General features: G+C 27.0%; 1 protein-coding gene across 1 annotated transcript in view; it reads left to right on the top strand.

Moving 5' to 3' along the window:
• Positions 1-20,682, top strand: part of LOC129963851 (mucin-17-like) — a 155,218-nt gene that overhangs the window by 12,700 nt on the left and 121,836 nt on the right. The window lies entirely within an intron of this gene.

Raw genomic sequence — 20,682 nt, 5'->3', positions numbered from 1 at the left:
ATGACAGTATCTTAAATCTATGCTCAATTTTAAAATCATAATTATGAAGCTTTAAATTATTTTATATAAAAAGCATTATGAGCTGTGGTTTTAAAAAATTATTTGGCTCCATTTTAATTTTAAATTACGCAGTATTAATAAATGAATATATGAATATTCCAAATTTGCAGGGCTATATATATATATATATATATATATATATATATCATTGAGAAAAATAATCTTGTCAAAGAGTTAAGGAAAAAGCAATTTGTAGTGGTTTCAATTTCAGTAATCATCTTTAATCGTATTTGTTTGTATAATTGTCCTTGCTGACTTTCCCTGATTTTAACATCTCACTTCTCCCCTTTTTTATACAAATAAATGTTTTACACCACTTTTTACATTAAAACGAGTCATGCTTGATTGGGTGGAACTGAAACTCGGTTGAGTGAGCAAACTCATTTGCAGTTGAGTGTCATTGATTCGTGAACAAGGTTGCTTTTGCAAAGACTGGAATGTGATTTTAGTCCGCCATGCACACTGTTGTATTAAAATTTAAATATTTTCTTTCATTTAAAATTTAAATTATTAACGATTGTGATATTTATTTCTGAAATTATAAGATGAAATTGATTAATTTTTTTATACTAAGGACAATTTATTTAAAAATTAGTATGATTTTCAGTTTGGAAAAATATTCTGTTTGTTTTTAACATTTTAACATAAAAAAAAATCTCAATTTAAATTAACTTTTAGTTTACCAAAATCTTTATTATAAAGTTGGTTCATTTTACATAAAATTAACTTATCTCGATTATCTCTAATGATATCGTAGAAGGATGCTAGAATAGAAGATAATATACGTTAAAGATAAATATATGTGGTTTATGGATAATGATCTTAACATTTATTTTTTTACGAAGAAAGCCTTCATCATTCTTCGCCTTAACCTTAAAGTCGCACCGTCTTTCATGTCCTTGAAGAATATTTTATTCCATTGTTAGAATAGTTTGCATTAACTGAACGTTATTCCAGATCTCTTATCCAGAGGTATCTGCAAAAAGGGAGCAATGTTCATGAATAATTTATCTTCAGCATCATGAATGTTTCTGAGATGTGTTACTCTATTATTCTACCTGTTTTCTATTTTTGAGTTATTTCTACTCAGATAAAAGTCTTTCGTATGACAATCGTCCATTGTCGAATGCAAAAGGGCCGAGATGAAAAGCTAAGCATTATGATTTGGTTAAGTTTTTGAAAGTTGAAGGCACATAATAGAAAGTAACAAAACCTATTTCTAGAGCATTATCAGAAAACTATTCCTTTATTTGGAAATGTCTCTGTTTTTTGAACTGGATCAATATTTGAACTGTCTATAGTTTTTCTGAAACTATCTAAGTAGAAATGAATGAGAAATTTATTTCAAGAGAACACATGTCTGTATAAGAGTAAAGTAATAGTAAAAAATACGAAAAATTTGCTGAAAATAATTTATTTTAATTCATTACTCATTTAAATAATCAAAATAATTTATTTTTACAACATTTGCTTTTTTAAAAATATATTTATTATATTTAAAGCAGACAAATAAGAAGTAGAAATTTCAAAGAAACTAGATCAATTAATTATTCATTACATTAATAATCAAATTTTATCAACGAATTCAGTGTCTAATGATTATTGCTCTCCTTTTTGTTAATAGAAATGTTTTCACATCAAATGTTCTTGTTTAGTAATATAATTTATAAAAGTAGGGGAATATTAATTTCAATAAGCCTTAAATGTCACAATTTCAATTTATTTATTGAGTAAGATATTTATAAATATGCCAGAAGATTATATAAAGTAAGGAAATACTGGGCGGTTAAAATAATGTAAAGTTTTTTATTGCATTATGCAAATTTTACTAGTTCTTTTTTAGAACACGAAAATATAGGAAATGTCAGACAAGAAAAGCAAAAATATTCTAAATAGCAGAATGTTCTGATTTATTATAATAACCACTGAATATTCTTGGGGATAGATAAACATTTTTTTCAAAAAACCGCAATAGATTTATCATTTATGAATTTACATCACAAAGAATGTGACTCTTCATATTACAGTAAAATCATGAAAAGCTTCTTTTTTTTTTTTTTTTTTTTTTTTTTTTTTGAAAATGGATGCATCTAAAGAGAATTATTTGTAGACGAAAACAAAAAACTTCAGCAAGTCTTATGTACAAAAAAGATTTATCACTGTTTATTCATAATTCACTTCAAATTCTGTCAACAATAAAACGACATTTTTAAAAACAAACTAAAAAGAATGTAAAATAACACATCCATTTTCAAAAAATAATGTATAATTTATGTTTTTAAGGTAAAAGCTAAATTTATTTTGTACATCAATCCAATACCCTATGAGACAAGCAGTATTTTTTTTTTATTCCTATATGCATTTTTAAAATCATTATTTCTCACTTCTAAAACAAAAAAATATATATTTATTTTTATTATGCAGATTAAAAGCCATTTTTTAATTTTTTATTTTTGATAATTAATACACCAGCATTTACAGATTTCTTTTGGGATATATCTATTTAATATTTATAACTTTTTGTGATTAATGAAAATGTATATTTATATATTATTTTAGAATTTCCCATAAAAATCCAATGAAACACTTCAAATTTCAATTTAAAAACAAATTATCGTTTTCTTTTATTCTATATTTTAAAAATGCATTTTTAAAGGAAAATTTTGAAATATCTTTTTATTTAAGAAAGTTATAATTATGATTAAAAAATGAGTTGGAAGGTATGAGTGTTTTACATAATTTTAAATTTGTATAAATTTTTAATTAAGTAATTTTTAACTGGCTAAATTTTATAAACGAAGTACAGGGACTTAAATTAGGAATATGATATTAATAAGAAAATATTAATTTTTAAATCAACTAATTCTTGTTGTATCAGAAAAGAACATAAAAAAAATTAAATAGAATTTCGGTGCGCCTAAAATAATTTTCAATATTAAAAAAAATGCTTCTTCAATCAGCATTTAAAAACTGAAAATAATTAGAAATTCATGCATCAAAACGACATTCGTATGAGAGACAGAGTCTTTTAATATTAGGCGTGAAATGTTTCTGTACTCTTGGAAATTTACCAAAACGTCAAGGAAGACATGCAGAAAAGATTTCGACCTCATCAGAGGACGGACAGCAAGATAGCCTTGAGGTTCGTGAAGGCTGTTTAATTATTAAACCCACATAGGAATTGTCATTATTGCTGGTTCCGTTAGAAAAATAATAAAAACAGGTTTTTCACGATTTTTACCGTAATTTTTTCCAAGGGAATATTAATGCACTTTTCCTTTAATATATATTTCCTTTTCTAAAAAAATGATTTATTTTTGTTTTGATTCTTTGGTATTGATTTGTATTAAGAAACAAGTTGAACAAAGATTTTAAAGAAGCGAACATTTGATTCTTTTTATAAATATGAATGCAATTTTTAATCGTACCAAGAGGAAATGTTTCATTCGCTAATTTGTCCATAAAAGTAATAATGCGTCATTAATTATCATTAACGTTTTTTCTTTGGAGGAAACATAATCTCATTGTATACATTTTTATTCAGCCTTCATAATTCATTCATTTATTAATAGTTTTAAATAATTCTTAACTTTTGAGCATCAATTCTAATGATGCATTATATTTTAATGATAAAGCCATCAAATAATTTTGTTTTTAATTTTGTTTTAAATAGTTTAAATTATTATAATTTAAAATATCTTTCTATATGTCTATAGAATTAAACACAGAAATTGTGTTATATTTTATCATGAATGCAAATATATACGAAATGTAATTTTTCAGTAAGTACCACTGTACTTTATTTTGAAACGCAGATAGATTGTTATACATCTTAAAAGCAATATTTAATTATTAAAATATTCATTTAAAATTATTTAGCATTTTCATCGTATTCTAAATCCCTTTAGATATCGCAATCATTATGAAAGATTTTAAATGGAAAAAGGGAAATTAAATTCGTTGTATTCTTTGGGAATCAAAGTAATTTATAATTGATGTAGAAAAACATATTTGTAATTTTATACATTTCGTTTGCACTTGAAATCCAAATCCAATTAAAGATCGTTACTTAAAATTCTGCATTTTAAATTTCAATGATGTAAAAAAGAAGAATTATTATTTAATATGCTATTATCCATTAAATATGTTATTCATTATTATGTCTTAATCATGTATGGCAATGGAAAAGGAACAACAAAAATTTAGAAGGTGTAATACAGATGAACATGTCTGCTCCTGTTTAAAATGCGATTCATGAATAAATGAACAAAAGAATTATTTTTAAGAAGTGTATGTTCTTATCCTTCAAGGTTTCAAAAGATAATAATCGTGTACTTTATACAAAAGCTTTAAAACCATGTTTATTGCTACAGACTTTTTAAAAGAAGTGTTATAGTTTATTTTAGTCGAATAATAGAAATGCGTGTTTGTATGACCTTGAGATCATGATAACGGAACTAGGTGAAACACCTTTCATGCATTTGACCTTGAAGCACTGGTATGTAAGTCATGATATGGTTTAGGGATTTCGCAAATTGTCCGCGTGTGGTTGAAATTCTGAATGGTCCAAATTCAGACCTTTTCTATGCAACGCACGATTCATTTAGAAACTCTGGAGTTTCCACAATTGAAATAGAAGCGTAATGATATATTCATACCTCTAAAAGGAGATAAGACATTTTTTTTCGTATATTAATTTTAATTTTATTGAAATATTATTCAAATCTGAAAAAAAAATTGCGTAACAGAAATTTATATGCAGATAGAGGTTATACTGTCCGCTTAGTATCTGATACATGAAAATGGCCATTTCTAACATTGTGCATTCACATTTCTGGCGAAAAGAGGTCGATATTGAAATGAAGCTCAACCCTTCGTGATAAAAATTTATTTTAATTTTGCTTAATTTCTGTTCTATTGAGTATAAGAATAAAATACAATAAATAATTCATTTTGATGCATTAATTATGATATAGGAGTTACGGTTCGAGAATATTAGTTTCACGGTCGGAAATTATATCTATCGAATGTATATAGGCTAATTTCAAAGTTCAAAAGGAGATTGTTTAATGTCCTTAGATATCTGAAAAAATTTAATTTTAATATGAAACGTTATTCAAGTTTATAAAGTTAAGAATTAAAAAATAATATCTGAATTAAACTTGTAGAAGATATAAAATTATATAGGAAAAATATTTTAGAGCGAAATATCTTTTAATTTAGAGAAGATATTAAAATTATTTTCCTAGCAAATATATCCCAAAAATATAAAAATTATCAAGAGACAGGTTTGAAGAGTAGGGATACACTTGCATTTGAACATGGGATCGTAAACTCAAAAAGAGACTACTACGAGAGGATTTTTATCATTGACTAAGCGAGCGAAAAATACATACTAGATAAAGAATTCAACGCAGATTTAGTGAAATACATATCTAAAGTACCACAACAATTCATTTACACAAATAACAACAAGTGAAACGTGTATACCTTCGGACAACGAATATACTGGTTACTTAAGCATTCCAAGGATTTGTTGTCAACCGAAGGTTTTACTTGCTATTAAGTTTCACTAATAGTCCGTACGATTTCAAATGCTATTATTCATGCATCTGGAATACTGTGATTTTGTAAATTTCATGTATTTGTTGTATGTTTTGTATAATCTGGCATGTGATGTTTCCTCTTCAATTACTTAAACTGAGGTAGATCCCCAGTCTTCTATGCCCGCCAAGGTTCTATAGCAAAAATTAATAAAATAATTTTTCTACGAGTAATTTAATGGCAAGTTTCTGTATTCTTGACATATGTCGAATTCAAGGGCATATTTTAAGGATTCTTAAAATGTGTCATTTGATTTTAGTAAGATCGAGTGAAATATAAAGGAACATCTAAATAGCTATAATGTGTGAAACACTTTTTAAGACTGGAGTTAGATTTCTGCCTAAAATGGCGCCATCATTGCAATCGTGCATGCGCAATATATCTCAGTCATCTGTTAGTAAACTTAAAAATTTTCATCATATTAGTCAAAATAACTCAATAGATACGGAAGTTTATGAGAGAAGTAAAATTTGTCATGTAGAATGAATTAGAATGGGACAAAAAGCTGAAATTCAATTCAAAACGGAATTTGAACAAAATATCTTCGAAACATTTAATGAAAAAAATTTAGGGCGAGTTTGGTTATAACAGATTAAATGTTTTCTTTTAAACAAATGCTTTTTGGAAAGAAGAGATGCTCTTAAAGAAAATATGAATATCGGAAGACCAGGTTCATCACATATCTGAAATTAATAATAAAAAAAAGTGTTTGTTTTTACTGTAAAAAGTTATCTTGCGTCAGAAAGAAGGAAGAGTTTTTTTTAAGCATCAACAGATAAATTATTCAAACTATTCTGCATAATATTCGAGTAAAACAAAAATTAGTGCTAAATTTTTTCCAAACGTTTTAGCCGATAAACAAAACTTTTTGACAAATTTATACTGTAAAGATGACAATTTACGTACTCTATTTTCATCAATTGAAAAATTGATATAAACTTCTTGAAATTGATTTCACATGTAACTAAGTGTTGCATTTTTAATATAATCCTTAAAGAATTTCTTCCAAATGGATAAATAATTACTGGAAAGCATTATTTAAGGATTTAGATGCTGAATTCAGATTTTGTCGCATTTGTCCAGAATATCGAGATGAAAATAATTTATTGTCACATGGTAATGCATTCAGTCCATTATTTTTCGCATTAAAAAAAATGATGTTTGTGTATTAAAATTTGTGTCTTAGTGTGTATTCAGTGGGTTATCTCTTGTAACGTTTCTTTATTCCTCAAATTAAAGTAAACTTTAAAAAATTGGTAATATTTGATGATTTTGATAATATTTGATAACCACATAAACAACTTCTACGAGTGCTTTGGTGCCCATTTTAGAATATGAACTAGAATAGATATTCAAATTATTATTAGATATCTATAACAGATGCACTGACACTGGTAGAAATTATTTGGAATAAAGAGTCAAAACAGAAAAAATAATTTATTGTTAGTATTTAATTTTATAGACACAATCTTTAAACTATTTGAAACATAATACCTATTGTATTAACAATTTATGTGCGTCAATAAAATAAATTGTAAATTTAAATAAATATTTAAATTTACAAGAGTATGTTCGTTGTTAAACGTCAAACCAACCAAATTTAAATAGCAAAAGCATGAGACTTTTAATACAAAATTGACGTAGAGAGTATATCTCAAATACAGAACCGCCATTTAATTAAATGCTTGAAACAATGTTTATTTAATTTGTTTTGGTATCCTATTAATTAGGTAATCTTTAAGATCAAAGTAACTATTTACTTAAATGTAAAAAAAAAAAAAAAAAAAAAATTAAAAATCTAGAAATATTTTTTTTAAATAGGTTTCATTTATCTTTTGCATTACTTTACAAATTTCTTTAAGTAATAATTATTTACAGGTTACAATTATTTATGTGTATCAAGAATGTAGAAAACTTCTAAAAATTGCCAAAAAGAAACAAAAAGGAATTTCTGCCTGCAGATACTTGAACCTTATGTTCCGTTTCACTTCCTAGACAGCAGAGTCATTTTTTACGGTGTCATGATGTACTTTGTAACGATTACTTTTGGAAGTGACATTCCACCTACATGTTCAACAAGTAGTATGAATGACCTAGTTCTGAACTTGACTTTCAGACATTACTCCTAAGATACCACTTATTCTAAATCTATGAATTTATAAAAGTCAAGTTGTTAGTTATTGTCCTCTTAGAATAACAATATAGCGGTCATCAAAGATTTTCAAGAACATTATCAAAATAAATATCTACGAAACTGATTCGGCATTCGCGCATCATTCATAAAGTTAAATGATAGCGGATACTTTGATCAGTGATATCAAAGCAAATGCATATTATAATTACGAGGGCAGAAAATAATGAAGCGGCAGTTGACTTGCATGCAAGAAGTCAAATCGTGCTATGAATTTATAATACCAGGTGTTAAGGATGCATATAAAGAATGCTTCTATTGAGTCCTCTTTCTAGCCAAATTTAGAAGTAAAGATCAATGGTTCAACGTAATGGAATGAACACTAATGTCAGCTAAGAACGATTTCTTTTAAAATGCAACTATAACTTATACTGCTGAATTTGTTAAAACCTAAATAACTTATATGTTGACATGAGACATTATTGTTATTAATAATAAAGAACAAAGTATGTATGCGCTGGCGCTCTACAGGACAGATTATTTGACTTGCATGACAAGATTACCAAATTTTAGACAAATATATTTAGAAGGGAGGAAATGTGTTGGAATTTTAATTAAATTTTAGTTGGAATTTTAATTAATAAAAAATTAAACAGTTAAGTACGTTCGACGTGCATACAAGTCAATTAAAATTGTTCACGGTCGATGTGAAATTTCCTATATAAAAAAAACGAAAACTTATTCGCTTTATTATGATATTTTGAAAAAATCACTATTCAATCATTTGTATTGCGTTCGACATGTGTACGATTCATTGCTTGGTTTTGAAAAGGGAGTTGAAATGACTTGAGAGACTTTAAAAAAATAAATTCCGCAGTTAATTCGTTAAGTGGTTTTGAAGTTCTTCTGCAATAATTCATAAAATTATCATTGCACAAAAGTGATTTTTGCACCATTTCAAAATTCGGATAACTGGTTTCTTTACTACGCAAACTTAATTTCCGTGTAATTTTTTCCCACAATTATGACAAGTTAAAAATATTTTTTTGCGTTATTTTAAACAATATATTTTATTGTTGCAATGAAATTCAAATAATTTTCATTGTTTCATCAAATATTTTTCATAATTTACTTCCATTATTGAAAGCAAGGAAGAAAGATTTTGTAACTAAATGCACGATTTACATGAGGAATCTGAAGGTAGAATTACATTACCGCACAAAACAACCTGTCATATGAAATAGATTACTTTTAACAGTCTTACGTTTTTAAAATCTTTAAGATCTCATGGGTCATGACTCCATTAGGAAAGCCTACAATAAAGAGAAGAGGTGTAAGATATTAAAATAACAGGGTTTTAATATCAGTCACAATTTGATAGTTAGGAATATGTTGTTCTGCAAACCATATCAAATTATCATCATATCAAAGAGACTCAAATGAAACTAAGGCAAAACCAATTTCTCGAGAAACCACCTAGTTGCCGAAGTTGCTCGTTTGTAATACATTTATAATGAATGCTTAAAATAATCGTAGTAAGTAGGATAGTGAGTGGGGTTATATTTCTATGGGTAGCAATAGAGTAAAAATCAAATTATCCAAGCTCAATCAATTATCCTGTTATCTGGACCACCAATTATCCGTATTGCTTTGAAAAAAAAAAGGAAAGGAATCCACAAACAAATTTCTCCCTAGTGAATACGATTAAATAAAGCGAAACAACTAATTGGCTAAAATGATTACATTGTATAAAATAATATAAAGAGATACGTTCAAATGTAATAAAATGAGTGTACAAAATATAAATACATTGCTTTTGTAGTCATTAAATTAATACGTAATAAGTATATTTGTTGGTTTTTTTTTAAGAAATGGCTATTTTTTCGCCAATTATCCCAGTTTTGATTATCTGGATCGAATTTAGTAAGTCATATCACTGACTCTCCGATCCTCCCGAAGGATAACAAAAACTGAATGACCGGACCGCCGCAACAGCAACACTGGTGGGAACTGCGGTTGAGTCTTAAGGGCCATCACCGGCCACGGTACAACTTTTCCCGAAGGAAGTACGTCCCGTCATAGATGGGAGGAGCCAGATTTCCCACCTTTTTGTATACCCTCCAGGGTGGCGAGATCCAATCACCATGCCGGAAGTATCTCATCCTCATTTCGAGGTGCCCCCGGGGGTCGATCAAATTTAGTAAAAATAACCCAGATATTTGGAGTTCTATGATTCATAAATACCTTTAAACGTTAACAGTCCAAAAGAAAAACTGTTGCTATCAATTAACAATTAATTTATCTTTTATAATATTTGTTTAAAACATTTGAAAATATTAATTCCTTAAAAAACACATTAAAAATATTCTTAATTTTTCCCCGATCGTTTCTTTCAGAATATATTTGTTTTCAGTTAAAAAAATAAAGCAGAAATTGAATATTAAGTATCAGAATTATATTTTTAGACAAAGCTTCAAAATATCATTTATGGAAACATTTAAATAGAATGACTTGAAGAAAAGTTGCATATTATAATTATTTAGTACGATGTATATTAGTATACATTTGTTCAAAATAAGTATTTATATCACTAATTGATTTAAGTTTCTTTGAGATGTAAAGCAATAATTATCAAATACAATCAGTTATCCGATTTTACGCAATTTCAAGCGAAAAAAACATATTCTTGAAAAAATTCGAAATAAATAACAACTTATAAAATCGTTAGATCTTTGTAGATAATTATTTGCAAATTATTTTTTTATTATTATTTATTTGTAATTATTTTTTTTCCAGTTGTTGTGATACATTCATTCTCGCTATTATAATTTTTTAATCATTAAATTACCTTTTGATTTAAAGTCAAAATGAATCTTGGGAAAACATTTTCAGAAAACAATTCTTGGAAATCATTTCAAATTTTAAAACAATTCTTGGAAATCATTTAATTTATTTATCGTTCATTCTTGCATGAAATTTTCAATTTAGCATGATTTATTTTATTTAAATACATCGAACATCAAACCATGATTTTGAAAACTGAAGATTATCGCCTTTAGTTTTTTAAATATTTTTTGTTATATGCTAACGTCCCATTTTGAAGTAAATCTGAAACTAACAAATAATCTGGAAACGGATCTCGTAATTTAGAAAATAACTGAATATGAACTGGTACACTATCTTCGAAATTTCACTTCCCATTATCTGGAAGTTTCTCGACCTACATGTTATCAATTTAATGTGTATTAGATCTAGTTATTGGAAACCTTTCGCGAAATAGAATAAAAAAAAATGACTTATTTGATGACTTATAGTATAGCAGTTTTTATAGAGTATTTTCCAAAAAACTAGGATAAGTATATATTACAATTAATATTGCAGCACCTAGATATATACTTAAAATTACAAAAGTTCAACAAATATGGTGAAAAACTGTATAAAAACACTTTGGATTGCGTAGAAATAGATAGCAGAAATTTGAGAAAGTGAAATTTTTGTGCCTTATCATAATCCAAAAGTGCCAGTTATAAAAATGTCTCTTTTACAATCGTCTATGCTTATTCAAAGCTTCAGACTTCTATCGACAAGATTCATCTATATATTCTTATTTTTAAATGTAGAGGGGGCTTATCACCAATTTCGATTGAAAAATATTTTAGAAATGCAAATTTATTCAATACAAAAATGTGCAATGCACAAATATTAATTTAATGGTATATTTTTTAATCAGCAGGGCTTGAAAGTCATTTACCAATCACATATACTCTGTTCGCTTTGATAGGTAGGTAGTTGTTACTTCGACGTAATAAATAATTTATTTATTTACATGTAATCGCTATGCAACTCATTGCATGCTATATAAAACTATTTTTAGAAGAATTCAGTTGTGTAGGGCCCGAAGATGTTTATTTTCAATAAGTTTTGCACATACTACAATTAATTTATTGTTTGTTGATTTTTTTAATTTTAAAATAATTAATAAATATATTAGAACTAAACATTAAACCTAAGTTTAAATTGAAAAGAAATTTAATAAAGAATGGAAGAAATGATAAATTCGGATTGAAGACTTTATCAAGGGTCACTTTGAAGCAGGTATTCAAGCTAGGAATCCTGACTATCGTTCAAGTATTCTTCAAGCTCAACTTCTCGTGTTCCGAAAATCCCAAGAAATTGTGATTTTTTTGAAGGCAAGAATTAGTATACATAAAAAAATAACATTGAAATTAGGCATAAAAAACAATAATATATTATAGGACAATTAGAAAAAAAAGCATCAAGCCATTAAACTAATAAACCTCAATATGATTAAAATCAAGTATAGCAGTTGAATGTAAATATCCTCCAAGAGAAAATTTTGTTCGAAATTATAAGGAGAAAAATTAAACTTATTCTTACAGAGTTATACCTATCTACTGATAAGAATTTTCCCGCGAGTAAAGCTGTAAACGTCTACAACGTTTAATAAATGTATTATTATTTTCTGAAAATGACCTTTAAATAATACAGAAGCATTAGTATGAAAAATTGAACTAAATTTGAGAGTGATAGTTTGTGATTGCATATATGAATGTAAAAGTAACATTTTTCTGTCTGACATTTTTATAATATGGGGACTGTATAAAAACTTTTATTATAAGCATCCCCATATGTCAAAATGATTTCATACAATTGGCCATCTTATTTAATGGAGCTCTGCAAATGTAAGAATACGTTTAGGTGCAATACTTAAGGAAAGAAATGTTTGTTTCACTTTTTTGAGACATCCTGTATAATATGTATCTACTCAAGCCTGTATAAATTTCTACATAGATTTTCAAACATAAAAATTCTAAAATCTGCTCCTCTCACGAAAAAAATTATTGGATCATTACCTTCTATTTAATATATCAATATTCGAACATCATACAGAGTTTATGTTTTGAAAATATCACGTTCAAAAGAATTCATCTCTTCATTTAATACATTTTAATTTTCTTTAATACTATTCACTACTACATTAGGACAAAAAAATTTTTTGTCAACTTTTACGAATCTCGCTGGTGTGGTTTCCAGAATCTATGCCACAAAAAATGGTTTCTGGGAAGCAAGCAAATACTTTCCTAATTAAAAATTTTTTGTGCATTAAATAGCTTTAAGATTTTTCTAATGCAGATGTTTTTCTTAAAAATGCTTAAATAAGAAAACAAACTACCAACAGAATTTTAAAATATCGATGTGAAATCATTTTTTGCTTTTTGGTTCCAAATTAGTTATTCGAATTATTCGTTCCCTTTTTCGTGGTATAAACAGCTGAAATCCTCCATTTTGAACCTTCTTCCTAATTACGTGCTTTGATTAACATCAGTTTTGAGTTCAAAGCCTGTTGAACATTGATTTCAAGAAATCTGAAGCTTATTTTTATCATTTCTATCTAGAAAACCTACTTATTTTCTAATAATATTTACGTTTAAACTAAGTTCAAAAGTTCATTGACAGTTTCAAATAGTAAAACAGATACTTAATTTATAATTTCAAAATGAAAATAATTTCAGTGTGTTGATATACACATGTGCCTGAATAAGCTTCACATAAAGAGATTTGAATAATATTTTCCTATGCATGAATTTTTAAAGTGCTTAATTTGCACTTTATCTTATTTTTTTATCTTTATTTCTGTATGATTCATAGTTTCTTTTTACGGTTTTGAATCCACAGCTTTTAGAATAAGGTCAGCATACAGTAGAAATACTTTATTGATGTCAATATAGCGTATAAAATTTTAAAACTAGTAAAACACTTTGGAAATATTTCATCATTTCATTCTTAAATATTTCTTTTACTTTACTTAAGTCAGTTCGAGGAATTTATTTGAATAAGGGTAAAAAGTTTTCCGATTTTCTAAATAAAGAAGCGAGGGAAAAAAAAATTCAAAAGAGTAAATGATATTCAAATGAATCGAAACCATTCGTTTCACATCAGTAATTTCGAATATCATCAATTTTAAACAGAGTCACTAAAAAGACTTAGAGACTTCAGAATCATTCCATTTTATTAGTCCTTTCACAAAAGCTAAAAAATAATGATCTTATTCCCTCGCAGAAAAACTACCGGAAAGGCAAATGCTCTTTGACTTATCCATTTCATATCCAGATATGCATGGATAATCTAAAAATGAAAGTAAAACTAACTAAAAGCTATATGATATTCATTTTCTCACGAAACAATCGCCTCCCTGCATAGAAAAACCACGTAATAACCGATAAGAGGCTTTTATTCTATATTCCTTGGAATCTCCAAAAGGAAAATCTCCTCTTCAAATGGTGGACATCAACATAAAAACATAATTCTGAAGCAATTTTCCAGGTCGCTGCCGGAACACAATCGAAAGCTCTGATATTGATCTCGAAATGGAGTTTCCTTTTTTAATGGGCGCTCGAAAATTCTACTTCCCATTTAATACAAAACATCGAAGCTTCTGAGAGCAAGTAAAGCTAATGAATCGATTGCTCTTTTATCAAAAATTAACGAGAAAGCTATTTGAATAAGACATATTTAGTGATTGAACTTTCTCTTTTAAAATGTATGCTGGTTTTGCAGAAATAGTTATTTCACAGATTTAAAAAAAAATGGATTTTTGATTAAAACGATTTAAATATTGTCATCTTTTAGCATATTTTACAAACGCTAGTAAGATTTTTAAAATAAGGCAATGTGAAACAAGTTATAAATTATCTGAGTTTGAAAAGACAAAAATCTAAAATAAAATTTTAAATTAAGTAAAGAAGAAAAGTCATTAACTTTTTTTTTCAAAAGTTTAATCTGTTTAGAATTTGAAAGAAATATTTACTGAAAAATCCTTGCTGCGCACATTTTATAAGGTTTGAAAATATTTGTAGCTTTCTTTTAGTAATTATAAACATGAATTTATGAACTAATGTATAAGCAATATTACCCTTCATTATCTCCCATAAATTAAGTTTAATTTGAAATTAACATTTTAAAGCATTGTTATCTACCATTTTTTATAAAAAAAATATTTTTTTAACGTTTTTTAAGCTTTTTTTATGTTAATTTTTTAAAAAATTACTTTTATTTCACTATGCGATTTATTGACGTGATCATTATTTAAAATATTTCATTCAGTCACTCATTTTTTGGGTCAAAATTTTATAATTTTCTTTGTAATGGAAACATTTACGAAGTATAAATAATCACTGTAGAATTCAGCATCTTAATCGTAAATATCAATTTGAAATATTCAAACAACTAACAAAAGTATTTAGCCTTTTTTTGCAAACAGCTGCAGAAATGCTGATATCAAGATATTTTTCACTGTTTACATGGTTATCTTGAACATTTGATGTACAAAATTTTGATAAAAAATTTGATAAAGAAGTGATTTTATTTGGGAAGACTTTATATTTACAGAAAGTTTTAGCACCATTGGTTTAGCGGTTTAAAATAGCTTTCATTTTAAATTCTTTTTATTGTTATTATAACATTTAATTAACAAAAAAATTAAATCAAAATCTAGAACTGGAAACTTTATAAGATATTAAAACACGAGAAAAATAATTCGCAATTTCACTCAAATTATTTCATTATCATAAGCGGAATTTGTTTTCTGGTAACGAAAACATTTCCAATACTTTAAAAAAAATTTCCTCGATTTTTTTCAACAGATTTTAACAAAAATCTTCAGAGGTATAAAAATGACTACAGGAAGCTGTATCAACTGTAACTGCTCCTGAATATAATATTTTCCATAATTTGAAAGACATTCCAATAATAATTGTAATTTTGGTTACAGCCTACCATATATAATTTTTTAATTAATTAAATTGTTATGCATGATTTGCTTGTAAAATCTAATGCTGCTGTTTGTTTTTAATAGCAAAGTATAGCCAGTTGTACATGTTTCAAAGATTATTGTAATTTATTTGCAAAAATAGCAAGGAATTATCATTTTAGCTATTTGGTACAGCATTAATTACTGACCACTTCCATTGTTTTTATGCGCTTTCTCTCTGAATAATCATAAAGTTGAGTTTCAATTTTTATTTATATGCATATTATTAATATTTTCCCATTAAATAGCCAGGATTTATTTTAAGTCTCCTAAAACATTTATGGTCATTACTACATTATGCATTACAATAACAATTAACTAGGCGAGCACTAAAGTTTTTAACATATTTTGCAGTACTTTATCGATTCTAATTTCGATGAAGCAGCAAAATAAAAGATTTGAAAAATTTTCAGTTTTAAAACTCTTTTTATCTAGAAAATGATCGTAGAGATACAATGATATAAAGAATTATTTTTAAACTAATGCTACTTTACTATTATTTCCTTCAATTTTACATTTTGAAAATAACTCTTATATGCTGTCCTCCCAGTTCGTTTCTTCTCCATTTCCATCAACAAAACGATTAAGAAATATAAAATATTTTTATTGCTGAGCATTTCTTACCCTTCTTTGAACTTTGCAGGACCTATAAAAATTACGAAACAATTAAGTAGCCCAGTGAAAGAACTATAAATTGTTTGATCATCGTTTTTAGTTTTTTTTCCTGAACACGTTTTTGTCCCATAAGATTTGTGTAATTATTTCTCAATTTGCAGCAGAATTACTACAATTACTTAGCTTGATTAGCTTCGTACAAAAAGTTATTACGCAATATTTTTCTCTACAAATGAGGCCTAAAATTACAGTATCTGAGATTTTAAAGTGTGCGCCATTCAATGCAATTTTAATTCCAACTTTGTTTTCGCTTCCAGATAAAGGGAGGAAAAACCCAACAACAATATATACATAATTCTTCGTATTCATTCGAGTTTTTTATTATAAAATAACATAAGAGTCCACTGTTTGCAGTGATTGCAGTTGGAGATAAATGATTGTCATTGGACATAGTATATCTTTTTCCAAAGTTATTTTTTCTGAATTTTCTCTTTTGAAGTTTATTATCATTTAATTATTTTGCAGAACTAATAACATAAATTATTTATAGAACTTTCTTAAGAATTTTATCATATACTATCCTATGAGCCACCTTGCCCTCTTTACGAACTTACATAATTGGTTTAGATTGCTGTCATTCGCATTCATTTTTAGTGTTTATTATTAATTTTTATTATTTTGGTGTTAATTTTTTGATATTTAGCTTTTTACTCTCCTGAAATTTTAATTTTAATTTTGATAATCTCTTAATATGGGAATATTATTAAAGAAGATTAATTATGGAAAGCTTTATTATGAATAATTACTTGATTTCTGACCACCTAAGTTTGATTAAACTGACCTGTTGCAGTTAAGGTAGTATTTGAATACACAAATGGCATTCGTCAAAGGAGAATGTATGGCAAATAAATACCAAATTGTTTCTATAATTATTTGCTGGGTGATAATTCTGTGTATTTTCTTTTTTTTCGCGAATGATCTAAAACAAAAAAATAATTCGTTAAAGCATTTTCCGTTTATTTGTCGATTAAAGAACCCATCTTTGTATGTTAAGACCATTTAACAACAATATTTTCGCTACCTTTTCCAAATGCTATATCGAAGTTTCTATTATTATTTACTCCTTATTTGGGACAATTTATCTTCTCTTAAAAAGTATATTTTTTTATAGAAAATTACTTAACTTTGGCAAGACGGTAAAAAAAAAAGATTTTAGTTAGATGATTAGGCGATGATTGGAAATCTCTGCCTACTTATTTGGGTGTTCCTCGTTAAACCTAAAGCTGACTCAGCTAGGAGACAAAGCAACACTCACGCTTTCCTTAGTCGAGTCAGGGTCTATGTCATCAGCATTCATATGAAGACACTAACAATATTTTTGGCTTTACAAGCAGGGGTGTAAAAATTCTACTCTTGCGCTTCTGCTAGTTTAGAAACATTTCTATGAAAACTGAATAAGAAATCGATGAGAAAGAGAATATTGTTTTGTGTTTAGAAAAACTTAGCTTTACGAAAAAAGAAATACCACACTTTTTGAAATACTATCTCATTAAAAGCATCTCAGTTAAACGCACTATTACACGAATTCAAACATTTTATTTAAAAAAAACTGAAGAGGACTTGATAAAAATTGAACGAGTAAAGTAGCTTTAATGTTTTCTTAGTGAAAACCTGATATAATTTTCTCTTCTGCAGCTATTTTACATTTTTAAAATTAGCTTAAATGATTATTTCAATGTTTGTCGCGTGTTGTTATTATTGGTAATTGACCATTTTATCACATCCATTTATTGTAGAAACTTGCTAGAACAAGGGCTTACTCTTTTTTCAAAAGCAATGGTATTCGCTTTTTTATACATTTGTATCGAAGTTTATTTAATAAATTACACGTAATTATATTCTCAAAAAATAATGATACAGATCCATTGACAAAACTGCCATTTCAAGCATTTTAAAACTTAAAAATGAAAAGCTTTATTAAATAGAATAACTAAATTTTAAAAACATTTTATGAAGTAAGTGCCTTATTTTATTTGTTTCAAATTAAAATGATTTATGTTATAACTATACGCACAATTTCAAAATCCTGCTAAGTGGTTTTAAAGTTTATTTTATGCCATATGCATTTGGCGACCAATTGGTTCTCTGAGAATATTCACTCTGTTTATTTTCAATTTAATCTCTCATGCATTAACTTGATGGCCGTGATTTCTTACATAAAATAATTTTAGGAATCAAATTGAGATAAACATCAATATAATCACAACATGATATACATTCTTTACACATAGAGTAACGAACCATCCAAGTAAAGTCATGTTGTTATCATAGAGCTATTAAATACGTACAAAAATAATATATTTTTCAACTTCTTATCTTATTACAACATTAATCTTCTTCATGTAAATTACACACGTATTACACAGAATCTTTCAATAATGGAAGAAAAGGACACAATTAAATATTTGATGCAGCATTGAAAATAATTTGAATTTCTTCACAGTAAAGAAATATATTGTTAAAAATTATGCAAAAAATATTCTTAAAAAAAATAAGTAAAATTCTAGGCAATTTTGCGTTATAATTAGCATAATTAAAAAGACATTTTTTTTAATTTTAAAATAGCAAAAAAAATTAGTTTTGTGCTTTAATATTTTGTATGTTATCATACAAAAATGCTATTATTTTTAATTTATTAAAACTATACCTTCCCAAAATTTTCTCTGATATGTACATTCTCCTCTTCCAGAATACACCTGTTTTAGAGTGAATCTCCTACGTTTCTCCAAAAGAACAACACACACACACACACACACACACACACACACACACACACACACACACACACACACACACACACACACACACACACACACACACACACACACACACACACACACACACGCGCGCGCGCGCACACGCATTCTCCTTTATTATTTGTAGAAGCACATATATTCAAAATTTTACTGATCTAAATTACATATTTTCATGAATTAAAAAAAGAATGCATCAAAATTTTAGTCCTCTTGCTTTTTCATAAATATAGCACCATAAAAACTTGATTCAACTGCGTGAAACCCAGAAAAAGTTATTTATGCACTTAAGAGAGAAAGCAAAGCATTAATAATATCTTTTTTGGTCATTTCGAGAAACATTAGTATTGTATTTTCAACCAAATACTTTCACTACAGGACACGTATATTATCTTGATTCAATCTTTATACAAAATAGAAAGTAGCTAAATGATATTTAAAAAAATTATTAATATAATAATAAATTAATCACAATGTTTTTAAATTATTTTTTATGCTGGCACGAGTGTAAATGAAGAAAAGTTAAAAATTCCTTTTGTGATATTTTTATTTATTATTAAAACGAAATTCTATAAAAACATTGGAATCTTAATTAAAAAGAAAATGCAACAAAGATTTAATTCCATTTTCACTTTCTAACAAAATACGTTCAAAAGTCTGAATTTCATGGTAAAAATATACTTTAACCTCCGTCTCTTAAAAACAGAAGCTACAGGACAGAAATTTCGCAGGGAAGTTTAAAGTAATTTGTAGGTAATGGACTGTATATGTCTCGTGCTTGATAACAGCTTGAAAATTTTTATGCAAAGAACTGAATTGCAATACAAAAGAAGAATAAAATTCTTTTAGAATAAAATTGCTCATTCCTAAGAGCAGTTCAGTGAACTGTGAATGGACTTTCGATAAAAATAATTTTTATATTCACTTCAGGCTATGTCTTGGGATTATCTTTTGTGCAAAAACTTTCGCTTCTAGAAATATATATATATAAAAAATTCCCCGTGGTACTTTTTGGTATTGGAAATGCAATGGATGATTTTGATTGATTTAGTTTCTTTGTAAACAAAATAGTTTGAACTTTATTTATTTCCTTAAAGCAATGTTAAAGACATGTTCATTTTTTATTATTTTCGCTATCATGGAAATCCGCAGAAATATTTTAAAAGAAAAATCCTTTGTAATTAACTATGTAGAATCAATTGAGAAAGCATTTTATAGATTAATTATCAGATTCTTTTTCAGAGATGATAGTATTTCTCTAATTAATTTGAAATTCATTGGTACTTCATGTTACAAGGCATCAATATCGATTAATATTCATAAACTACATAAATTGATAACTATTTCATATTTGAAAGAATTTTTTGTTTTTTGTAATCAAAAGCCGTCATATCCTACCCAGGAAAGATTTCTGATATCCTATCAGTTGTGATCACACTGAATAATACGGAAGTGTATTATTCAGTATGCTCTCCAACTGATATACACATTTAGACCATCAATATACCCGATAAAACATCCCTTCCGAAATGCTGAAACGATGTCATCACTGCTCAGCAAATGGATTACGACAAATCATTGTTGACCACTTTTAATGATAGGCAACAAAGAGAATCAGATGTTTTGTT

This window comes from Argiope bruennichi, chromosome 3, assembly GCF_947563725.1.
Source record: "Argiope bruennichi chromosome 3, qqArgBrue1.1, whole genome shotgun sequence".
In the NCBI taxonomy this organism is placed as follows: Eukaryota; Metazoa; Arthropoda; class Arachnida; order Araneae; family Araneidae; genus Argiope; species Argiope bruennichi.
Note: the sequence above shows the minus strand (reverse complement) of the source record. Positions and strands in the feature narration are given on the sequence as shown.